This window comes from Gorilla gorilla, chromosome 11 (assembly GCF_029281585.2).
Source record: "Gorilla gorilla gorilla isolate KB3781 chromosome 11, NHGRI_mGorGor1-v2.1_pri, whole genome shotgun sequence".
In the NCBI taxonomy this organism is placed as follows: domain Eukaryota; kingdom Metazoa; phylum Chordata; class Mammalia; order Primates; family Hominidae; genus Gorilla; species Gorilla gorilla.
Genome location: NC_073235.2, coordinates 42,142,565 through 42,167,930, shown reverse-complemented (window position 1 = coordinate 42,167,930; position 25,366 = coordinate 42,142,565). Strand labels below are relative to the sequence as shown.

Genomic DNA, 25,366 nt, shown 5'->3' with positions numbered 1-25,366 from the left:
GAGCAAAAGCATCCTATTGCAATGAAAATGCCCGGTCAGTAATCCCACACACTCACACTACATGTTATAGTCCTGAGCTACTACTCTCTGCCACTTGTCAAAAGCTCCACTCACCAAATGAATCTCATCAACTGTATACAGTCTCTTTGAAAATTTAATCTATTCTATTCCTTCCCTCATCAGACTCTAATCTAGGAAAGTCAAATAATCTTCTATCTAGACAAAGGGAAAACTGTACCTCTTCCCAGTTAAAGCTATTGTTAACAAGCAAGCAAGCTAACCAACAAACTGTAAATTGCATATGTATTCAAATAATTATGGGTTCTTTGCCATTCAAATATAAGCATAGAGCCCATGTCTCTCTATAGTTACACATTCACAGAAGCACAAGCAACAAATGAAACTTATTAATCATAATTCATATATTTGCAGGCCTTTCTTTAAAAATGTCAGAGAGAGCCAATATAAACCAGCCAGTATTTCTTAAATCCTGTTTACCATCTGTTTCTTACCAGCTTTCACTCCTCACAGTTCTTACTAGAAGCCTGTCCTTCCTTGCCTCACTCTACCTGCTCACAAAATACTTTATCCAAATACCCAGCTGGCCATTCTTTGATCTCTACAATTTTTCTAATAACAGAAGCAATTTAAAAAGATTTCTTTTCTGATTTGGTGAACATATATTTATCATCACAATCTGTCTCAATGTGGCTGGGCCAGCTTACTCCAAGCACTATGAACTTCCCAAACCCCCATTCCTAAGAATGAGGGTAAACTTTCCCTAGACTCCTGTATGGAAGAAAATATTTTTGTATCCCAATCTTAATCATGCCTACTTTCCTGCCCAAGAATGACAAAAAGAGCCCTCACTCAAATAAAATAATCTTATTTTCAACAAAAGAGTATGGCATTGGTCCAGGATGGGGAAGAACAGTGCATTTTTGAAGTCTGGGTTGTTCACTTTTAAATGGCAGTAGGGCAGAGACACCTGTACTACAGCCCAGACAGCAACACAACCAGGCTAATTTAGATACTTTTCACATCCTTTTTTCAGCACAAAATAGAAAGACCAGGTCTGCATCTCTCTAGAACCATGATTTCAGATACTGAATGCCTTGCAACAAATGTTTAAATAAGAAAATAAAGATAAATATCTGGTGAAAAAAATGTTCTGGCAGAAACAAGAATAAATCTAGATTTAGAAAAAATTTAATTCACATGCACATGATTCAACTAAAATTAATCCACCTTACATTACTTTATAGAACACCGTATCTTAATCAAAGCATTTTTTTTAGATTTTTTTAAATTGCCCTTAGGCCTTAGCCAAGTAAACAGTCTCTACTTATCTTTATCTTCACTTCTAATGGTCTCATTAAAGTGATACACCAAAAACAACAACCAAAAAAGTCAAGACTTGTCACAGCAATTGGTCAGGATCACCTGTGCCTGGGATGTCCAGACGACTCAGTGAATTTTGTCACACATCGGTGCCTTACTGATTCCTCCTCCAAAACAATCCCATAACAGGAAAGTTGTAATTTCCTTCCATTCTGTAGATTTTAGAGTTATATTTATTAACAATATTTATCTACATATTTACCTATATAGTTCTGTTACATATACATTTCAACAGTTGTATTTACGTGGTTATTATGTATGTGTGTATATATGTAAAGAAATAGAGACATGTTTATGTCTATATGTGTTCATGTACATACCCATTTATGTATTTATTACTACATAGTTATACTAAATTGTCATCTTTTTTAGGATAGATTATAAAGCCGTTGAGATGTCATTCAAATCTTATTGGGCTGAATTCCTTTCTCCTCTATTAAGATTTCCACAGAGAAAAATTAGATCTATTTCGTCTCCACTATTAATAGTTTTCATTTCAATGGTCACTCCCTGATGCTATCCCAAATTCTGTGGCTGTACCCTAGAATTCTTTATTATCTGCATTGATGCCATTAAAAGATAGCATTTCTGCCTCCTATTCTCTTCACCCAGTAATCAGCCAGAAAGCCAAATATCTTCCCCACCCCCTTAACCTCAGATCCCTGGTGAAGGCACACATCCAAACCACCTGCTTCTTTAACTAGAATTCTGGGTGTCAGTCCAGAGCTTTCTTTGGCCTACAGCTGTCTTTTGTTTTTGTCCACCTGCAGGATTCTTGGCTTATGACTAGACAGCCACCTACAGCGACACCACAGATCCAGGCTGAGCTCTACTAATTTTCAAGTGCTGCAATAGAACACTCAGCGTGTGTCCCCTTTAAAGGAAGTCTTTAAAGAAATATCCACAGGCTCAGAACATAAGAGGGAGGAATGCCACCAGATTCTGATATCTCTCAAACCTCCACTTTCCCTTAACTTTCTCTTTTTCTTGAGCAAGAATTCAATTTGTGCAGTCATATAAAAAGAAATAAAAAGAGAATGTGATTGCCAAGAGGTTGTCTTAATTGAGCCAGATATACTGCAGATACTCCTCACATTATGATGATGTTACAGGCCCAATAAACCCATCCTAAGGTGAAAATATTTTAAGTTGAAAATGTATTTAATACACATAGCCTGCCACATATCATAGCTTACTCCAACTTACCTTTAACATGATCAGAATACATACATTAGTCTACTGTTGAGAAAAATCATCCAACACAAACATATTGTATAATAAAGTGTTGAATATCTTATTTAAACTATTGAATACTATACTGAGAATATGAGTGTTCATCATTCATGTACACAGCCAAAAGCACACTAGGCCTGGAGAGTGTTTGAAGAATTGAACTAAAATTAATAGCTGGATGATGGGGATGCTATAGCAACAGGGTCATCAATTTCTCTCTCTTTTGATGAGGCTTAAGAGTAGTAGGCACAGTGTTCTTCAGGAAGATATTAAGTTTTGACTGCACAGTTTTTCCTTTTCATAATTATCTATAAAGTGCTGGCCACACCATACACTGCAGAATATTGGTTGTTTACCATCATCATCATGTGGCAGACTGGGAGCTGTCACTCATTGTTGCTGCCCAGCATCACCCCGACCAGAGAGTATTGTGCTGCATATTGCTAGCCCAGAAAAAAAGATCAAAATTCAAAGTACAGTTGTTACGGAATGCATATCATGTTTGCACCATTGTAAAGCTGGAAAATTATAAGCTGAACCATTGTAAGTTGGGGACCCTCTGTACTTAGATATAACTTTTGCTTAACATGATATTGATTGTTTGCATTTACTGGTGTTTTCAAAGCCTCAGGTTACTTTTGTAAATAAGCCTGTAGCTTAGTTGTTCATCCACTGACATTTGGTGTACTTTAGGAGTTATTGTTGGAAAATAAAAATTTATGGGTAGATGGAGGAAAAGATGGTTGATAGGAGACAGGACTAATGTGCAGCTCCTGCTTGCATGGACAGAACAGCGTCTGGAGACACACATTGAGAACTTTTGCTCCAAGAACCACTGCAGGAACATAACAGGAAGACTGTAAGAATTTGCGGACCCTTTAAAAGCAGTGGCTTGCTGCTGCAAATACTGCAAGACAGTTGAAAAACTCCACTGCAGCAAGCCCTGCCCAAGGAGATTCTGAACTCAGACCCATCAACCCTACTCCCACCTGATGGTTTTTCTCTACCCACCTTGGTAGCCAAAGACAAAAGACATAAACTCTTGGGAGCTCTATGCCTCACCCACCACCTGAGAAAACTGAACACTTGTCCTAGACAATGTAGGGCAAGCCTATATCATCCTACTACTGCAGCTGGTGCTCTCTTGAAATCAGCACCTCCTGACTGGAGGCCAACCAACTCAAGCCACTAAGCAACTCATAACAGAGCAATCTTGCTCCAAAGAAGGTAACAACAGCTAATTTCACCACCTGCAACACCTTGGCTAAACAGAGGTCCTGAGTCTATCCATGTGACAACTTCACTGCTAGCATAACCCACATTTGAGAAACGATTTCACTAAACAAAACTATAACCAAGGACTCTAACAGAGTCCACTTCACTCTCCTGCCACTTAACGACCACAGCAGGTGCTGGTATCCACAACTGGGAGATCTCAGGATGGATCATATCACAGGATTCTTTTTAGACATTTCTCAGCACCAGCCTGGAGTCCGGTAGCCCCACTGGGTGGCCAGACTCAGAAGGGCAATAGCAATCACTGCAGTCTGGCTCTGAGGAAGCCACTTCCCTAGAGGAAAGGGGAGAGCACTGCATCAAGGGATAACCCCATGGGACAAAAGAATCTGAACAGCAGATCTTGACTTCTATGTCTTTCCAGTGAAACAGTCTACAAAATAAGAAGGAATCAGAAAAACAATTCTGGTAATATAACAAAACAAGTTTCTATAACACCTCCAATACACCTTATTAGCTCTCCAGCATTGGATCCAAATCAAGAAGAAATATATGAATTGCCAGATCAAGAATTCAGAAGGTTGACTGTTAAGCTACTCAAAAAGGCATAAAAGCAGGATGAAAAACAACTTAAAGAAATTAAAAAAAAATTTGGGATATTGAAAGATAATTCTCCAGAGAAATAGATATTGTAAAGAAAAGACAATCGTAACTTCTGGAAATGAAAGACTCACATAGAGAAATGTAAAATACACTGGAAAGTTTCAACAATAGAATCAAACAAGTAGAAGAAAGAACTTCAGAGCTTGAAGAAAAGGCTTTTGAACTGACCCAATCTAACAAAGACAAATAATTTTTAAAAATGAAGAAAGCCTCTAAGAAGCTTGGGATTATGATAAAGGACCAAACATAAGAATAGTTGGTGTTCCTGAGGAAAAAGAGAAATCCAAAGATCTGGAAAATTTATTTGAGGGAACAAATGAGAAAAATTTCACTAGTCTTGCTAGAGATGTAGACTTCCAAGTACAAGAAGCACAGAGAACACCCAGGAAATTCATCACAAAAAGATCACCACCTAGGCACATAGTCATCAGGTTATCTAAAGTCAAGACAAATGAAATCTGAAGAGCTGTAAGAGAGAAGCATCAGGTAAACCATCAAGGAAATCCTATCAGATTAACGGCAGTTTTCTGCAAACCAGAAGGGATTGGGATCTTCAGCCTCCTTAATCAAAACAATTTTCAGCCAAGAATTTTGTATCCAGTGAAACTAAGCTTTATAAATGAAGAAGAATAATTTAAGCTTTATAAAGGAAGAAGAGGTAAAAAAAGATTTGTTTGTCTATTTCAGACAAACAAATGCTGACAGAATTCACCACTACCAAGCCAGCACTACAAGAAATGACCAACGGAATTCTAAATCTTGGAAAAACAACCTTGAAATACACCACAATAGAACCTTCTTAAAGTGTATATCTCAAAGGGTCTATACAACCATAACACAATGAAAAAAAATCCCAGTGTATTCAGGCAACAACTAGCATAATGAGTAGAACAGTACTTCATATCTCAATACTAGCATTGAATGTAAATGGCCTAAATGCTCCACTTAAAAGATATGGAATTGCAGAATGGATAAAAACCCACCAATCAAGTACCTGCTGTCTTCAAGAGACTCACCTAAAATATAAGGACTCACATAAACATAAGGTAAAGGGGTGGAAAAAGATATTCCATGCAAACGAAAACCAAAAGTGAGCAGGAGTAACTATTCTTATCTCAGACAAAAGAGACTTTAAGCAACAACAGTTAAAAAAGACAAAGAGAGACATTATATAATGGTAAAAGGAAAGTCCAACAGGAAAATATTGCCATCCTAAATAGATATGTACCTAATACTGGAGTTTCCAAATCTATAAAACAATCACTACTACACCTAAGAAATAACATAGATGGCAGCACATTAATAGTGGGGGATTTCAATACTCCACTGACAGCACTAGACAGGTCATCAAGATAGAAAGTCAAAAAAGAAACAATGGACTTAAACAATACCCTAGAACAAATGGACTTAAAGGATATTGACAGAACATTCTACCCAATGACTGCAGAATATAAATTCTTTTCATCAGCACATGGAGCATTCTCCAAGATAGACCATATGACAGGCCACAGAACAAGTCTCAATAAATTTTAAAAAATTCAAATTATGTCAGACCACAGTGGAATAAAATTGGAAATCAACTCCAGAAGAAACCCTCAAAACAATGCAAATACATGGAAATTAAATAACCTGCTCCTGAATGATCTTTGGGCAAACAATGAAGTTGAGATGGAAATTTAAGATTTATTTGAACTGAACAATAATAGTTACATGACCTATAAAGAACTCTGGGATATAGCAAAAGCAGTGCTAAGAGGAAAGTTCATAGCATTAAATAGCTACATCAAAAAGTCTGAAAACCTAACCTCACACCTCAAGGAACTAGAAAAACAAGAACAAACCAAACCCACGCTGTTCTTATGATAGTGAATGAATTCTCAAGACATATAATTGTTTTAAAGTGTTTGACAGTTCTACCCTCTCTCTCTCTCTCTTCTGCCTCCATGTAAGACATGCCTTGCTTTTCCTTCACCTTCTGCCATAATTCTAAGTTTTCTGAGGCCTTCCCAGCCATACAGAACTGTGAGATAATTAAACCTCCCTTTTATAAATCACCCAATCTCAAGTAGTTCTTTATAGAAGTGCAAAAATGGACTAATACAAAAGATTAGTACCGAGATAATTGGGGCATTGCTATAAGATACCTGAAAATGTAGAAGCAACTTTGGAACCAAGCAATGGGCAGAGGTTGGAACAGTTTGGAAGGCTCAGAAGAGGACGGGAAGATGCATGAAAGTTTGAAATTTTCTAGAGACTTGTTGAATGGTTTTGACCAAAATGCTGATGGTGAAATGGACAGTGAAATCCAGGCTGAGGTGGTCTCAGATGAAGATAAGGATCTTATTGGGAACTGGAGCAAAGGTCACACTTACTATGCTTTAGTAAAGAGACTGGAAGCATTTTGCCCCCTGCTCTAGAGACCTGTAGATCTTTGAACTTGAGAGAGATAATTTAGGGTATCTGGTGGAAGACGTTTCTAAACAGTAAAGCATTCAAGAGGTGACCTTGCACTTTCTGAAAGTGTACAGTCATATGCATTCAAAAAGACATGATCTGAAATTGAAACTTATGTTTAAAAGAGAAGCAAAGCATAAAAGTTTGGAAAATTTGCAGCTTGACCATGTGGTAAAAGGAAAACCCCATCTTCTAGGGAGAAATGCAAGCTGGTTACAGAAATTTGCATAAGTAATGAGGAACCAAATGCTAATAGCCAAGACAATGGGGAAAATGTCTCCAGAGCATTTCAGAGATGTTCATGGCAGCTCCTCCCATCACAGGATGGAGGCCTAGGGGAAAAAAAATGTAGTTTTTTTTTTTATTTTTATAAATTACCCAGTCTAATGTAGTTTTTTATAGCAGTATGCTAACGGACTAAAACAACATTGGCTTTGGCAAAGAGTTCATGACCAAGAACCCAAAGGCAAATACAAAAGATACAAAGATAAATAAATGGGACTTAAACTAAAAAGCTTCTGTACAGCAAAAGAAATACTCAGCAGAGTAAACAGACAACCCACATAATAGGAGAAGTTCACATACTGTGCATCCCACAGAAGACTAATATCCAGAATCTACAAGGAATTCAAAGAATCAGCAAAAAAAAAAATAGTAATTCCATCAAAAAGTAGGCTAAGGACATGAATAGACGTTATCAAAGAATATATACAAATGACTAATAGGTATTTTACAAAATGCTCAACATCACTAATGATCAGGGAAATGTAAATCAAAACCACAATGCAATACCATCTTACTCTTGCAAGAATGGCCATAATCAACAAATCAAAAAATAATAAATGTTTATGTGGATGCGGTGAACAAGGAACACTTCTACACTGCTGATAGAAATGTAAACTAGTATAGGCACTATGGAAAACAGTATGGAGATTCCTTAAAGGATTTAAAGTAGGAATTACTATTTTATCCAACAATCCCGGTACTGGGTATCTAACCAAAGGAAAAGAAGTCATTATACGAAAAAGACATTTGTACATAGTAGCACAATTTGCAATTGCAAAAATATGGAACCAGCCTAAATGCTCATCAACCAACGAGTAGATAAAGAAAATGTGGTATATATATATATGTGTATATATATACCATGGAATACTACTCAGCCATAAAAAGGAATGAAATAATGGTATTTTCAGCAACCTGGATGGAATTGGAGACCATTATTCTAAGTGAAGTCACTCAGGAATGAAAAAACAAACATTTTATGTTATCAATTATAAGTGGGAGCTAAGCTATGCAGCAGCAAAGGTGTAAGAATGATATAATAGATTCTGGGGACTTGGGTGAAAGGGTGGGAGTGGTGTGAGGGATAAAAGACTGATAGCCAGATGTGGTGGTTCATGCCTATAATCCCAGCACTTTGGGAGGCTGAGGTGGGAGGATAGCTTGAGCCCTGGATCTCGAGGCTGCAGTGAGCCATGATTGTGCCACTGAACTCCAGCTTGGGTGACAGAGTGAAACCCTGTGTCTAAAAAAATTTAAAAATAAAAATAAATAAAACAAAGAGTTCTGATGGTACCAGATACTAGATGGATCTCCACCAATATTTGATGGTCCTTGGCCCAGCTCCTAGTCTCCCTCAGCTTACTTTCCCTTGTTAATGTCTTAGAAAAATTGCCCTAAACCTTGCCTACATATTAAAATAAAATATGATTTTGTGTGTGTGTGTGTGTGTGTGTGTGTGTGTGTGTGTGTGTGTGTGAATGCCCAGGTCTCTGAGAGATTCTGATTTTACTAATCTAAGGTGACTTCCAGGCACTACTTTTTTAAGTGTTTTCTGGATAAGACTGGCTTAGACTTATCTGACACTGAGAAGCATTTGTTTCCAGAGATCCTAAACCTATGAGTCATGCCCTTAACCAACAGCCCCATATGTACAGCTGCAAAGAAATTTGTTTTCATTCCTCTCAGAATTCTAATATGGCTTGCTAATTTACCAACACAATATTCCAACACAGTGTCTTTCCAGTGTTCCAGAGGAGAAATGTTACAGCTGTCAGCAGCTTGACAGACTGTTGAAAACATGTAAAATCAACTATGCAAATTGAGAGTTACAAAATGCTATGGGGACTTTTCCTCTGACAGTGTAGAAATTACAAACATTTTATCAGGGCTGAAAATTCAAATAAAGAAATACTCTATATCCTAAATAAATGGTGTAGCAATCTATAACATCTCATTCAAGAAATGTTTCTCTCCCCTAACAATTTACTCATGCTTTGCTCATGTATCCTCCCACACCTCTCCCACTCATCTTCCCATTTCAAAAAGGAAACCTAATAAAAATCAGATGGGACATTCGACTCTACTCTGCAAAGAAAGAGCCACAGCTTCTAAAACTGGTTTTTTGTTTTTTTGTTTTATCATTTCTTTCTTCCCATTTCTTCTCTTTCTTTTCTTTCTGGATCTCTTTACCTTTCTCCTGCCATGTATTGCAAATTCTGTTCACCTCTTGGGCATGCTCTTGACAAGTAAGGTGATGAAGAATGACTGAGTAAAGGATCTCTTCTGTGTCTGATATTATCTTAGACTAGGGTCTGGGGCTATCAAGCCTACCATTTCTCATATACCTATACAAAGGAAATTAATAAGATTAAATATAATGTAAAGAACTTAGGTAAGCCACTTCTAATTTATGCAGAGATTCATAGAAGATGTGTATATGTATTTAATTAATCATAATCATTTTGTTATTTTCAGAAAGCTTTTTTTTTGAATTCATATACTTTGTGTTAAACATATATTATGTGCCCTTGATCAGTCTATTCAAATTTATTTAAGAAGCTTTTGTTCAAAGGGCATTTCAAAATCACCTGGAAAAAATTTGCTTCTAGAAGTCATTTAAGGGGATATATCTAATAGTTTCTAATATTGAAACTGTCAGTAACAAATAGTGATAATAAAAATGCATCAGTAAAGACAATGATCTTAAGGCACCTGTCTCCCCTCCCTGCAACTGATTTATAACCACTGGCTTCACTAATGGCATGAAATCACACATAAGTAGTGCAGAATTCTGGACATATAATCAATATAGTTTATCAATCATATTTGTTCATTGATTTATTCATAACATATGCCACTTTTATTATAATAATTTATACTTTCAAATAAGCTTTGAAAATAATTTCACAACTTACTAATTTTTTTCTTTCACCTGAACTCTAACGTTAGGAATAGGCAACAGCATTAAAATAACCTAATGTGCTAAAAAGTAGCTAAGTTCCAGTATCTACAAAAGTGTTATTTATTTTATCTTGTGCTAAAAAACAAGAATTATACTAGTTAGATATTTTGTCTTGGAACTCAGAACTCGGGTCAATGGAGGTTGAATTATCACAAGCAACAAAGAAGAATTGACAGAGGATAGGTTTTGAAGTCTGAAAGACATGGATTCAAAATCCGGCCTCACACTTTTTCATATTTTTTGTAGCTTATGTTGACCAATTTAATTTATTTCTCTGAAAAATACAGTGAAGTTCCATCTTGGGGAGTTTTAGAAATTTATGAAAAAGCAAATTACTTTCTATCTATTGCTTTGGGTATACAGGAGGCCATCAAAAGCCTGGCAGTTATTATTCGCCTGATTTCCACATGGTGCATGCCTGGGCTTGATAATAGTCAAGTAAGTGAGCTTCCTTTTTATATATTATTCACATTGTTTGCCAACAAAAGCAGAAGGACTAACAGTCTGTCACAATGTGCATTTCTATACCTTTCTCGAGAATAAAAAGTATGTGTGTGTGCACATGAGTGTCTATGTACGTAAGAAAACAAAAATGTCAGAAGGGAAAATGAGCATTTAACCAAGAAAAAAGTGACACAAATTACCATTCTCAGAAATGAAAATGGAGCCATCACTACTGATCCTGTGGGCAAAAGGAAAATAAATTAATATTATGAAAGACTCTAGGCCCACGAATCTGACAACTTAGATGAAATGCACCAATTTCATGAAGAACACAATCTATCAAAACTCACATGAGGAGAAATAGATAATCCAAATAGGACTATATCTATTAGAGTAACTGAATAGACAATAGTCCTCCAAAACAGAAACACCAGGTCCAGATGGGTTCACTATGAATTCTACAAAGCATTTAAGTAAAATAGTATATTAACTCTCCACAACCTCTTGTAAAAATATAGACAGAAGGAACACTTTCTAATTCATTCTATGAGGCCAGCGCTGCCTTAATAACAAATGAAAATAAAGACATACTGTAAAGGTCAATATCTCTCATAAATGTGAATGCACTAATTGAGACAGGAGAGTTCCCTGACCCCTTTGTGGGACTTGTGACGGGGGGACGGTTTGTTTGCCCAGCTGGCTGCCCTGAGCTCAAATCCCTTATGTGAGGGGCAGCACACAGACAGGCAGGTGCAGGAGTTGGGATGAGTGCTTTTGGGCTGTGGCCCACTGTAACACACCCTAGGGGTGTGTTACAATTAATGCTCTTTTAGCAGTTGCTGTTCACAGATGGCTAAGTGTTAAACCAGCTCAGTGGAGAGTCAGGGTAACAGCCTTTTACATCCTGCCCTCTTTGTACTTGGGCCTTCACTGGTGTCCAGGAATAATTGGATCATGCAGACTTGAAGAATGGTGAATGCAGGGATTTTATTAATTGATAGAGGTGGCTTTCAGTGGGATGGATGGGGTGCTGGAAAGGGGATGGAGTGGGAAGATGATGTTTCCCTGGAGTTGGGCCATCCAGTGGCCGATCTCTCGGACGTCCCAAGACAAACTCCTCTCAACTTTCAGACGCTCCTTCTCTTCTCTCCTTCTCTGCTGTACTGCTCTGCTCCTCTGCCACTCTGCCACTCTTCCGCTCTGGAGCCTGGGGTTTGGGTTTTTTATGGGTACAGGATGAAGGAATGGTGGGTCAGAGTGGTCTTGGACAAGGCAACATTTGGGCAAAAAAACAGGAATGTCTGTTCCCATTTAGGGCCATGGGTTTCTAGGCTTGAGGGTGGGGCTTTTGCTGGGGAACCACCCTCTTCTACCCAGTATTTCCCTGCCTCCTGTTCATATTATAATCCTCAACAAAATACTAGAATATTGCATCCCAATCGAATAATATATGAATATAATTTTATACCATAATTTAATGGGATTTACTTCTGGTATAAAATATTGGTTCAATGTTTAAAAATCAATTAATGTTAAGCTATCATATCAACAAGTTAAAAAAGAAAATTATACAATCATATCATTAGATGTAAAAAAAAATCACAAAATTCATCATCAATTTATAGTAAAAAACTCTCATTATACTAGGCATAGAGGGGAACGTCTTCAATTTGATAAAGGACACATACCAAAAAAATACAGCTAGTGTAATCCTTAGGGATGAGAAACTAGTTTTTTTCTATATTCTCACCACTCCTGTTTAACATCATACTGGAAATTGTAGCTAATGCAATGAGCTAAGTAAATGTAGAAAAAATATATACAGATTTTGAAGAAAGAAATAAAACTGTCTTTGTTCATAAATGGCAAGTTCGTAGAAAATCTGAGAGAACTGACATACCAAAAAACTCTTGGAAGCAATTACAAACTGGCAAGCAATTACAAAAAGGTTGCATGATACCAGGTCAATATACAAAATTCTATTTATTTTCTATATACCAGTAATAGACGAAATCTGAAGTTACAACCAAATTTTTATTTACATTAGCATCCTCAACAAAATGAAAAACTTTGATATAAACTAACAAATTTGTACAAGATCTATATGAGGAAAATTATAAGGTGCTGAGGAAAGCTATAAAAGAAAAATCTAAATAAATGGAGACATATTCTGTGTTCATAGAAGGGAGACTCAATTTTGTCTCTGTTCCTCTAAACTTGATTTGTATATGCATGCAATATCACTCAAAATTCCAAGTTATTGTACAGATACTGAAAAACTGATTCTGAAACTCATGCAAAAAAGCAAAACACCAGAAGAGCCAAAACGATATTGAAGAAAAAAGTCAGAGTACTAACACTATAGGTCTTTGACATTTACTAAAAAACTACAGTAATTAAGATGATAGTCTGGCACTGGCAAAAAAAAAAAAAAGACAACGAAACAAAATAGAGAATCCAGAAATGAACCCATACAAATAGAGTAGATTGATCTTTGTCAAAAAAGTTAAGGCAATTCGATGGCAAAAATATGGTCATTTCAACAAATAGTGCTGCAACACCTGGATATTCACGTGCAACAAAAATGAATCTAGTAACAGACCTTACATTCTTCAATAAAATTTAACTCAGATCATAAACCTTAATGTAAAATAAAAATCTTTAAAATTTTATACAATAACATAGAAGAAAATCTATGTAGCTTTGAGTTTGGTGAGATATCTATATCTATATATATATATATATACACACATACACACACACACATAATCGAAATAGCTAAAATTCAAAATACTGATGAAATCAAATTTGGGCAATGATGGAGAGGAACAAGAACTCTCATTCATTGTTTTAGGGAATAAAAACTGGAATAGCTACTTTGTGTGGCTGTTTCAGAGTTTCTTATAACACTATACATAAGCTTACCACATCATTCAGCAATTGTGCTGCTAAATATTTACAAAAATTTATTGAAATCATTTGTCTACACAAAACCCTGCATATGAATGTCTTAGGAGCTTTGTTTATAGTTGCCAAAAACTGGAAGCAATCAAAATGTTCTTCAAAAGGTGAACTAATAAACAAATTGTGATATAACCATAGAATGGAATACTATTCAGTGATAAAAGAAAATGAATGATTTAGCCACAAAAGACATGAAGAAAACCTAAATGCATATTCCTTAGAGAAAGAAGCTTTTGAAAATGCAACACACTATGTGATTTCAACTATCTAACATACTGGAAAAGGCAAAACTATAGAGACTAAAGAGATCAGTGGAAAAGATAGCAGAATAGAAGGCCCCACTGTCTCTGCAACAAGAACACCAATTTCACAGCTATCTTCACATACACAAAAAGGACTTTCATAGGAACCAATAATGAAGTGAGCACTCACAATATACGGTTTTAACTTGTTATATCCCTGAAAGAGGCACTGAGGAGGTGACAAAAAAATCTCTTGAATGGTTGACACCACCCCTCTCCCCTCCCCCAGCAGCATCAGCAGTGTGGTGCTGAGAGTTTCTGTACACTGTTGGAAGGAGAGCACAGTAATTGTGAGGCATTGAACTCAGAGTTGCCGGGTTATAGCAGAAAGAAAGGCTGGACCAAACTCAGCTGACACCCATCCATGGAGGGAGCATTTAAACCAGCCCTAGTCAGAGGGGAATTGCCAATCCCAGCAGTCATAATTTGAGTTCCCACAAGTCTTGCCACCATGGACTGAAGTTCTCTACGACTCTAAATAAACTCGAAAGGCAGTCTAGGCGATAAGGACTGCAACTCCTAGGAGAGTCCTAGTGCTGAACTGGGCCCCAAGACACTGGACTAGAGGGCAGACGATTTACTGAGATATCAGCTGGGGTGGGTAAGGAAGTGCTAGAATCACCCCTACCCAAAACCCAGATTGCACAGCTCGTGGATCCAAAAGAGACACCTTTTTTTTTCTGCTTGAGGAGTGGAGAGAGAGAAAGGGGGGAGGTATTTGTCTTGCATCATTGATACTAACTCAGACAAAGCAGGATAGGGCATGGGTCAGAGTCATGAGGCCTTCTTTCTAGGCCCTAGCTACCAGATATTTTTGGACTCTGGGCCAGAAGGGACATTTCTAGACACACTCGGGTCAGAAGGAAAACTACTACCTTGAAGGGAAGCACTCAGTCCTGGCAGCAGCATTCTTCACTTGCTAACTGAAGAGCACTTGGGCGCTTAATAAGCAGCAGCAATACCCAGGTACTACATTGAGGGCCTTGGGTGACACATTGAGACTTGCTGGCTTCAGGTGAGACTCAGCACATTATCAGCTTTGGTGGCTTTGGGGAAAGAACCCTCTGCTTGAGAAAGTGAATGGAAAAGTAAAGGGAACTTTGTCTTGCATCTTAGGTACCAGCTCAGCCACAGGCGGGTAGAGCACCAAGTATACTACTGGGGTCCCCAGTCCCAGGACTTGACTCTCGGATAGCATTTCTGGAGCTTCCCTAGGCCAAAGGGAGCCCACGTTCCCTGAAGGGTGAGTCCCAGGTCAGGCAGCATTCACAAAGCTGATGGTAGTGTCTTTAGGTCTTAGAACACTGGTGGTAGTCTGGAAGTACTCCTCATGGAACCATGGTGGCAGTGGCCTTGGGTGAGTCTCCTCTGCCTTTGGAAAGGGAGGGGAAGAGTGGGAAGTATTGTGTCTTGGGATTTTAGTGCCAGCTCAGCCACAGTAAATAGAACACCAGGTAGACTTCTAAGATTTTTGACTCAAGTACCTGGGTCCCAGACAACACCATTACACTTGCCTAGAGCAAGGGGGTACTTGCCACCCTGAAGGGAAGGACACAAGCCTGGCTGGCTTCGCTGCTGTCTGACTGCAGAGTACCACAGGCCTTGAGCAAACACAGGCAATAGCCAGGGAGTGGTTATAGCAGGCCTTGGGTGAGATCTAGTGCTGTGCTGGCTTCAGGTTTGACTCAGCACATTCATAGTGGTGGTCACCACAGGGGTGCTCATGTCACTAAACCCCCAGCTTCAGGTGGCTCAGAACAGAGAGAGAGAGAGAGAGAGACCGTTTTTGAGAAAGTGAGGGAAAAGAACCAGAGTCTCTGTCTGGTAATCCAGAGAATTCTGAATCTTGTCAAAGACCATCAAGGTGGTACCTCTGCAAGTCTTCAAAAACCACAGCAGTACTGGGCTTGGGATGCCTGCTAAAGCAGATACAGCATAGATCACAACACCCAAATCCTTTCAAATATCGGGAAAGTCTTTTCAAGGAGGACAGGTACAAACAAGCCCAGACTTAGAAGACTTCAATAAGCACTTAACTCTTCAACACCCAGACATCTAAGAACATCTACAAGTATCAAGGCAATCAGGAAAACATAACATCCCCAGATGAACAAAATATGGCCCAGAGACTATTCCTCAATAAACAGTTACGTGAGCTTTCAGATAGAAAATTCAAAATAGCTGTATTAAAGAAACTCAAAGAAATTCAAAAGAACACAGAGAAGGAATTCAGAATTCTACCCGATAAACTTAACAAAGAGAATGAAATAATTAAAAAGTATCAAGGAGAAATTCTGGAGCTGAAAAATGCAATTGATATACTGAAGAATGCATCAGAGTCTTTTAATAACAGAATTAATCAAGCAGAAGAAAGAACTAGTGAGCTTGAAGACAGGCTATTTGAAAATACACAGGGGAGAAAAAAAGAATTTAAAAAATGAAGCATGTGTACAAGATCTAAAATTAGCATCAAAGGGCAAATATAGGGGTTACTGGCCTTGAAGAGGAAACAGAGGAAGAGCTAGAGGTTGAAAGCTTATTCAAAGGGATAAAAACAGAGAAATTACTAAACCTAGAGAAAGATATCGATATCCAGATACAAGAGTTATAGAACAGCAAGGAGATTTAACCCAAGGAAGATTACCTCAAGATATTTAAAAATCAAACTTGCAAAGGTCAAGGATGAAGAAGGGATTTGAAAAGCAGCAAGGGAAAAGAAACAAATAACATGCAATGCAGCTCCAATACGTCTGGCAGCAAACTTTTCAGTGGAAACCTTACAGGCCAGGAGAGAATGGCATAACATATTTAAAGTGCTGAAGGGGAAAAAAATAACATTTACCCTAGGATAGTTTATCCTGTGAAACTATTCTTTAAGCATGAAGGAGAAATACAAACTTTCCCAGACAAACAAAAGCTAAGGGATTATGTCAACACTAGACCTATCTTGCAAGAAATTCTGAAGGGAGTACTTCAGTCAGGTCAGAAACAAAGAACATTAATGAGCAATAAGTAATCACCTGAATGTACAAAATTCACTGGTAATAGAGAGTACACAGAAAAACACAGAATCTTATAACAGTGTAACTGGGGTATGCAAACTACTGTTATCTTAAGTAGAATGATTAAATAAAATTAATAAATAAAACTTATCAAGACAGTATAATAACATATAAATAAAAACAATGAAATGTTTAAAAGTGGAGGGACAAAATTAAGGCATAGTTTTCATTAGTTTTCTTTTGTTTATGCAAACAGTGTTAATTTGTCATCAGCTTAAAATAATGAGTTATAAGATAGTATTTGCAAGCCTCATGATGATCTCAAGCCAAGAACATACAATGGATACAGAAAAAATGAAAAGCAAGAAACTAAATTATATCACCAGAGAAAATCACCTTTTCTAAAGTAAGACAGGAAGGAAAGAAGGAAGACCACAAAACAACCAAAATCAAATAACAAAATGGCAAGAGTAGGTCCTTACTTGTCAATAATAACATTGAATGTAAATGTACTAAACTCTCCTATCAAAACATATAGAGTAGCTGAAAGGATTTTTTTTTAAAGACCCATTGATCTATGACCTACAAGAAACACACTTCACCTATAAAGATACACATAGACAGAAAATAAAGGGATGAAAAAAGATATAGCATACAGCACGCCCGTAGAAAGCAAAAAAAGAGGAGTAGTAGCTATTCTTATAACAGAGAAAATAGATTTCAAGACAAAAACTCTAAGAGACAAAGAAGGTCAGTATATAATGATAAATTGGTCAATCCAGCAAGATGATATACAAATTGTAAATATATATGCACCCAACACTGGAACACCCACATATATACAGCAAATATTCTTAGAGCTAAAGGGAGAGACAGGCCCCTATACAATGGTAGCTAGAGACTTTAACACCCCACTTTAAGCCTTGGACATATCTTCCAGAAAGAAAATCAACAAAGAAACGTTGGACTTAATCTGTACTATAGACCAAATGGATCTAAAAGATATTTACAGAACATTATATCCAATGACTGCAGAATACACACTCTTTTCCTCAGGACTTGCATCATTCTCAATGATAGACTATATGTTAGGTCACAAAACAAGTCTGAAACCTTCAAAAAAAATGAAAGAATATCCAGCCTCTTCTCTGACTGTGATGGAATAAAACTAGAAATTAATTACAAGAGGAATTTTGAAAACTATACAAATAAATAGAAATTAAATAATATGCTCCTGAATGATCACTGAATCAATGAAGAAATTAAGAAGGATATGAAAAAATGTCTTGAAACAAGTGATAATGGAAATATGGCATACCAAATTCTATGGAATCAGCAAAAACAGTAGTAAGAGGGAAGTGTTTTTTTTTATTATTTTACTTTAAGTTCTAGGGTACACGTGCACAATGTCCAGGTTTGTTACATATATATACATGTGCCATGTTGGTGTGCTGCACCCGTTAACTCATCACTTACATTAGGTATATCTCCTAATGCTATCCCTCCCCCCTCCCTCCACCCCCCATGACAGGCCCCGGTGTGTGATGTTCCCCACCCTGTGTCGAAGTGTTCGTAACAGGGAAGATTTTAGCTATATGTGCCTATGTCAAAAAAGAGAAAAATGTTCAAATAAACAATCTAACAATGCATCTTAAAAAACTAGAAATGCAAGAGGAAACCAAACCCAAAATATTAAGAAAAGAAATAATAAACATCAGAGCACAAATAAATGAAACTGAAATGAAAAAAATACAAAAGATCAATAAAACAAAAAGTTATTTTTTTGAAAAGTTAAGCAAAATTGACAAACCTTTAGGAAGACTATGAAAAAAAGAGAGAAAATCCAAATAAAGAAAATCAGAGATAAAAAATAACACATTAAAATTGATACCACAGAAATTCAAAGGATCATTAGTGGCTCCTATGAGCAACTGTGTGCCAATAAATGGAAAAATCTAGAAGAAGTTGATAAATTCCTAGTCACATACAACCTCTCAAGATTGAATCATAAAGAAATCTAAAACCTGAATAGACCAATAACAAGTAATGAAATTAAAGCAATAATGAAAAGTCTCCGAGTAAATAAAAGCCCAGGACACAATGACATCACTGCTGAATTCTACCAAATCTTTAAAGAAGAACTAATATCAATTCTACTGAAACTATTCCAAAAACAATAGAGTAGGAGAGGATACTTCCAATCTCATTCTACAAAGCCAGTATCACTCTGATGCCAAAACCAGAGAAAGATACATCAAAAAAAGAAAACTATAGGCCAATATCTCTGATGAATATTGATGCTAAAATCCCCCCAAAAACCTGCAAATCAAATTCACAAAATATTAAAAAGATCATCACATTCATCACGATCAAGTAGGATTTATCTCTAGGATGCAAACTATATGATCATTTCAATTGATGCTGAAAAAGCATTTGATAAAATTCAATATCCCTTCATGATAAAAACCTTCGAAACACTGGGGATAGAAGGAACGTACCTCGACATAGTAAAAGCCGTATATGATAGACCCACAGCTAGTATCATACAGAATGGGGAAACCTGAAAGCCTTTCCTCTAAGATCTGGAACATGACAAGGATACTAACTTTCACCACTATTATTCAACATATTACTGGAAGTTCTAGTTAGAGCAATCAGACAAAAGAAATATATAAACGGCATACAAATTCAAAAAGAAAACGTCAAATTATCCTTGTTTGCAGTTGATATGACTTTGTATTTGAAAAAATCTAAAAACTACATCAAAGAATGATTAGAACTGATAAATTCAGTAAAGTTGCAGCATACAAAATCAACATACAAAAATTAGTAGCATTTCCACACGCCAACAGTGAAGAATCTGAAAAAAAATGTAATCCCACTTACAATACCCACACATAGAATTAAATACTTAGAAATTAACAAAAGGAGTGAAAGAGCTCTATAATAAAAACTGAAACATTGATGAGAAAAATGGAAGGGAACATCAAAAAATTGAAAGATATTCCATATTAATGGAGTGGAAGAATCGACACTGTTAAAATGTTCATACTCCCCAAAGCAATCAACAGATTCAATGTAATTCCCTATTAAAACACTAATAAAATTCTTCACAGAAATAGTAAAACAGTCCTAAAATTTAAATGAAACCACAAAAGACCCAGAATAGTGAAAGCTATCCTAAGCAAAAAAAAAAAAAAAAAAAGTCTGAAGGAATCACGTTACCTGACTTCAAATTGTACTATAGAGCTGTAGTGACAAAAACAGCATGGCACTGGCATCAAAACAGACACACAGACCAATAGAATACAATAAAGAACCTAGAAACAACTCCACACACCTACAGTGAACTCCTTTCTGACAAAGGTGTCAAGAACATACACTTAGGAAAAGACAATCTCTTTAATAATTGGCACTGGGTAAACTCAGTAGCCTATGCAAAGAATGAAGCTAGACCCTTTATCTCTCACCATATGAAAAATCAAATCAAAATGAATAAACACTTAAATCTAAGACCTCACTCAGAAATTACTACAGAAAAACATGGGGGCGTAAATCTGCAGGACATTGGTGTGGGCAAAAATTTCTTAAGCAATACCTCACAAGCACAGGCATCTGAAGGAAACATGGACAAATGGAATCACATCAAGTTAAAAACCTTTCACACAGCCAAGGAAACAATCACCAAAGTGTAGAGACAATCCACAGACTGGAAGGAAATATTTGCAAACTACCCATCTGATTGGGATTAATAACCAAAATACATAAGTATTTCAAACAACTCTATAGGAAAAAATCTAATAATTTGATTTTTTAAATGGGCAAAAGATTTGAATAGACATTTGTCAAAAGAAGACATAAAAATGGCAAACATGTATATGTAAAGGTACTCAACTTCACTGATAATCAGAGAAATGCAAATCAAAACTACAATGAGATATCATCTCATCCCAGTTAAAATAGTTTATATCTAAAAGACAGGCAATAACAAATGCTGGTGAAGATGTAGAGAAAAGGGAACCCTTGCACACTGTTGGTGGGAATGTAAATTAGTACAAACATTATGGAGAACAGTGTGCATGTTCCTCCAAAAACTAAAGACAGAGCTACTATATGATGTGGCAATTCCACTGCTGGGTATATACCCAAAAGAAAGGAAATCAGTTTATCGATGTGCTATCTGCACTCTTATATTTGTTGTAGCATTGTTCCTAATTGCCAAAATTTGGAAACAGCGTAAGTGTCCATCAATAGATGAATGGATTAAAAAAATGTGGCATCTATACACAATGGAGTATTATTCAGCCATAAAAAATATGAGATTCTGTCATTTGAAATAAGATGGATGGAACCAGAGATCATTATGTTATGTGAAATAAGCCAGACATAGAAGGACAAGCATGGCATATTCTCATGTATTTGTGGGATCTAAAAATGAAAACAATTGAATTCATGTAGCTATAGCGTAGAAAGATACCAGAGGCTAGGAAAGGTAGTGGAGGAGTGGGGGTGAGTTGGGTATAATTAATGGGTACACAAAACAGAAAGATTAGATAAGACCTAGTATTTGATACCACAACAAGGTGACAATAGTCAATAATAACTTAATTGTATACTTTAAAATAATGGAGTAGAATTGGATTGGTTGTAACACAAAGGATAAATGCTTGAGGGGATGAATACCTCATTCTTCATGATGTGATTATTATGTGTTGCATACCTATATCAAAACATCTCATGTACCCAAGAAATAATATACCTACTATGTACCCACCAAAATTAAAAATCAAAAAAACTTTAAAAATTAGAGAAGCTACTTAGAAGTAAACAAAGATCAGCGGTTGCCAGGGGTTCAGGAGAGATAAGAAGGCAGATAAACAAGTGAGTTGCAGGATAGTTATAGGGTGGTGCAACTATTCTGTATGAGTCTGTACACGTGGTTTCTTGACATTACACATTTTTCAAAACCCATATAACTGTACAACACAAAGTGTGAGCCCTAAGGTACCTCCTGGGCTTTAGTTAATAACAATGTATCAATTCTTACTCAGTTGTAAAAAATGTGCCTTACTAATACAAAATAATACTAGGAGAGACTTTAAGTCAGAAAGAGAGGGAATATATGGGAACTCTGTATGCTACTTGCTCAATTTTCTGTAAAACTACTCTAAAAATAAAGCGTATTAATTTAAATATAAACAAAAAAGCACTGGGCTTCACCCATGGGCCCAAATTGTTAACATATTCTAGTCTCATTTGAACATGACTTCCTCATCATGACATTCGGTTGCCACATTTAACAAGGAAGTTGATGCTACACTCATCAGAAGAGCATCACTTGGTGGAAGACCAATAATTTCAAGTCAGTAGAGCTTGCAAGGACTCTGAAAAAGAAATACAAGATTTTCACTTTTGTGGGGTTCTATGAAATAATTTTCATTTTTAAAAGATTAGAAATCTAATAAGGAAATAAAATAATTTCAAGCTCACTGTAGCTTGAAGTTAATGCAAAATACTGTTGGCAGGACTGGTTCAAAAATAAACTTGTTTTATACAAACAAAATGAATCACAACATTGTACACATCTGTGCTAAAACTCATAGAGCTGCTAGATGAGGATAATGCAGTGTGAGCTATTTTCCTGTCTTCATAAGAACATCCCTATCACCCTGATATAAAATTTAAATGAGCAATGTCATAAAATATCAGCTACACACACACGTGCACACGCGCACACACACACTCCTAGAGAGACTACTTGCTTTTCAAAGTGACCTCTCCTAGGAAGCATCTCTCCAGAAAATAGCAACAATTTGGTATCAGCCTAGGGTATTGCCTTTTATTGTTCCCTATGTCATGAGATCAATTGTCTGGTTGGAGATCTTGCCACAGTGCTTTATGCGACATTAGTGTCTGACTTTTAGTTATCAGTGATAGCAAATGAGATTCTGTTCATTTCATTCAGAGAGAGTGAGGCTATATTATTAAGCAGAAAGTTGCATATCTTGAGAGAAGAGCCTTCTTGGGTACAGCTTTAGCATTTGGTATCATGTCACACAAATATTGCTATTATCTGTGCAAAAGGGGCAAGAGCTAGAATGAAGCTGATTATTTGAACTTTCCCCTAACTCCTAACTTATAAATTGTGATTTTTCTTATGTCCTAGTTTTTAGAGAGATAGCATTAGTTAAAAGCACCATATAAACTTAGTTTTAAAGTAATATTCGGCTATGGAGTTGACATCTGACCTCTTTAGTCCTTAATCTTCTGTAGTCAGAAAGAGCAATTAAAATTTCCCCAAGGGAATACAATACCAATTTTGAGAATTTTAGAACAGGTAAAGCATACAAGAATAGATACCAGATACCTGGGATGTTTGCGTTATGTCCACTAAAAGGGAAAAGTACTTTTAAAAGTACTTTCTTCTATTTTTTAAAAGTAATAGAAAAAAGTAAATATTAACATATAACATTTTTATGTGCTTCTAGCAGGTACCAGGCACTCTCACATAATTTGCCTCATTTAGATCCTCACAGCATTCCTGTGGATAATATTATCACCATTTCACCATTTTGTTGAGGAACTGAAGCCTAAAGAGGCTAAATAACACAAGAAAAGTTGAAAAAAAAAAGAGAGAGAGAGAGCAAGAGAGCACTAGGTCCTACGTATGAAATCAAATCTTATATGTTTTGAATAGATCACTCTACCTCTGATTGCTAATGAATTCATGGTCTTCTCTGTTTTATATCTCTTCAAGATCTATTCTTCACTCCCTGTTAGCAATTTCCTTTGGATTTTTTTTCTATTTTTTCATTCTTACATTTTGTATTCACCAGGGAATGAATTAAACCAGTTAGCCTTTGATCCCTTCATGCCTGAGAGGGAGGTGGTTTGCAAGGACATGACCCCAGGGGACAAAAAAAAAAAGGCAGGTGACCAAGTCTAATCACCTTGTCAACTGGACCTTCAGGTAAATTGATTAATGACATTTGCTAGGATGAAGGGACTGATGTTGGAAATGCCTTTAGCAGCATCTCTCTTTTTACCTTTAGTAAATAGGACACGGGAACCATGAGGCATGGCTCCCCAGAGAATGTAGTATAAACTGCACAGCTCTGTTTAAATGCTCTACTCTGCCTGAGAAACTCCATGAACCTCACTTAGAGACCTCATCTTTTCTCATCCAGAAGCACATTTCTGACGTAGAAGGAAGGACCTGGGGATCTGCCTTTAAAATTCAACATTTCTTTTGGTTTTGCATGAGCCTCTTGGTAGACAATATCCTGTAATATTTTTTGGTGAAACAATACAGATTTCTGATTTGTGTCTGATTTGCCAGTTTGAACCAGTGTGCTAGCTAACTCACTAAATTTACTGCTGATGTATACCTATAGCTGACATCATTATTAGGAACTCTAGAGTAGCAGCACAGATTCTATAATTAAGGATGACTGGTGTGTCTGTGCCCCTGTTTCTGTGTATCTCCTGAGACTAGGCTAGATCTCTGAAAATGTTTTCATGCAGTTCTGGAAGGCAGCAACCACTGGATTGCAGGCCAGTAGCCCCAGAGAGTGGTGGCATATTGTTATCAACAGATGGTGAAAGAAAATGAACAGTGTGGAGTTAAGCTCCAAGGGAATTCCAGTCAGGAAGGCTAGAGCTATTCAATTATATGGTACCGGGAATTGGATTCTGCCAAGTATGATGTGAGTACACTGCTCACTGCGTTGCTCACCTTCAACACCTCATTTCCAAAAGACTGGTCCACATCTACTGCAGAAAGTTTACAGATTTTTAAGATGCAGAGCACAGCAATGGCTTGAAGAATCACAAATAGCTAGTATGTTATGTAATAGGACTTAGACCAGCTTAAATGTCTTTTTTTTTTTAAATAGAAGATTTGCTCATTGTTTGACATTTTCTTAGGCTAGCATTAAAATTAAATGTTTTAATTTAATTAAATTAAAATTTGACATTTTTGGCCTTTTTATACTGGGCTCCCAATAAGCATAGCAATAGATTATTTAATCCACTACTTATGTCTTTTGAATCCTCTGAGAAACAAATGCCTAGATGGAATTAGGTGTGCAAGATATTTATTGAGGGAGACACTTCTGAAGAATGGAATAAACAGGGAGAGACTTAAGACTGCAGTGACTTCAGACTACTGGTAAGGGAGAGAGGAAAGAAAGTATCAGGTAGGAAGTGCCTCAGACTGCAGCACAATTCTGAGAAAGCTTCAGTCATGGTGGTGGAAATCAGTAAGCAATATTTTCCTATTAGAAGAATCCCTCTCTAGGCATCAACGGGCCAGCATCATAATCCTGGTGGATTTTCCCAGTCTTTCACTGGGAAAAACCTAGGAGAACTGTGGTCCTTGATTATTTCTATTGTTTGCTTTTCCTCTTAACAATGGATCG

At 36.7% G+C, this 25,366-nt stretch overlaps 1 long non-coding RNA gene across 1 annotated transcript in view; it reads right to left on the bottom strand.

Moving 5' to 3' along the window:
* Positions 1-11,810: 11,810 nt before the first annotated feature.
* LOC134756641 (uncharacterized) overlaps positions 11,811-25,366 on the bottom strand; it is a 205,425-nt gene continuing 191,869 nt past the window's right edge. The window contains exon 3 of the long non-coding RNA XR_010129565.1: positions 11,811-11,885. This is a non-coding gene — a long non-coding RNA (uncharacterized lncRNA). The remainder of the gene's footprint in view (positions 11,886-25,366) is intronic.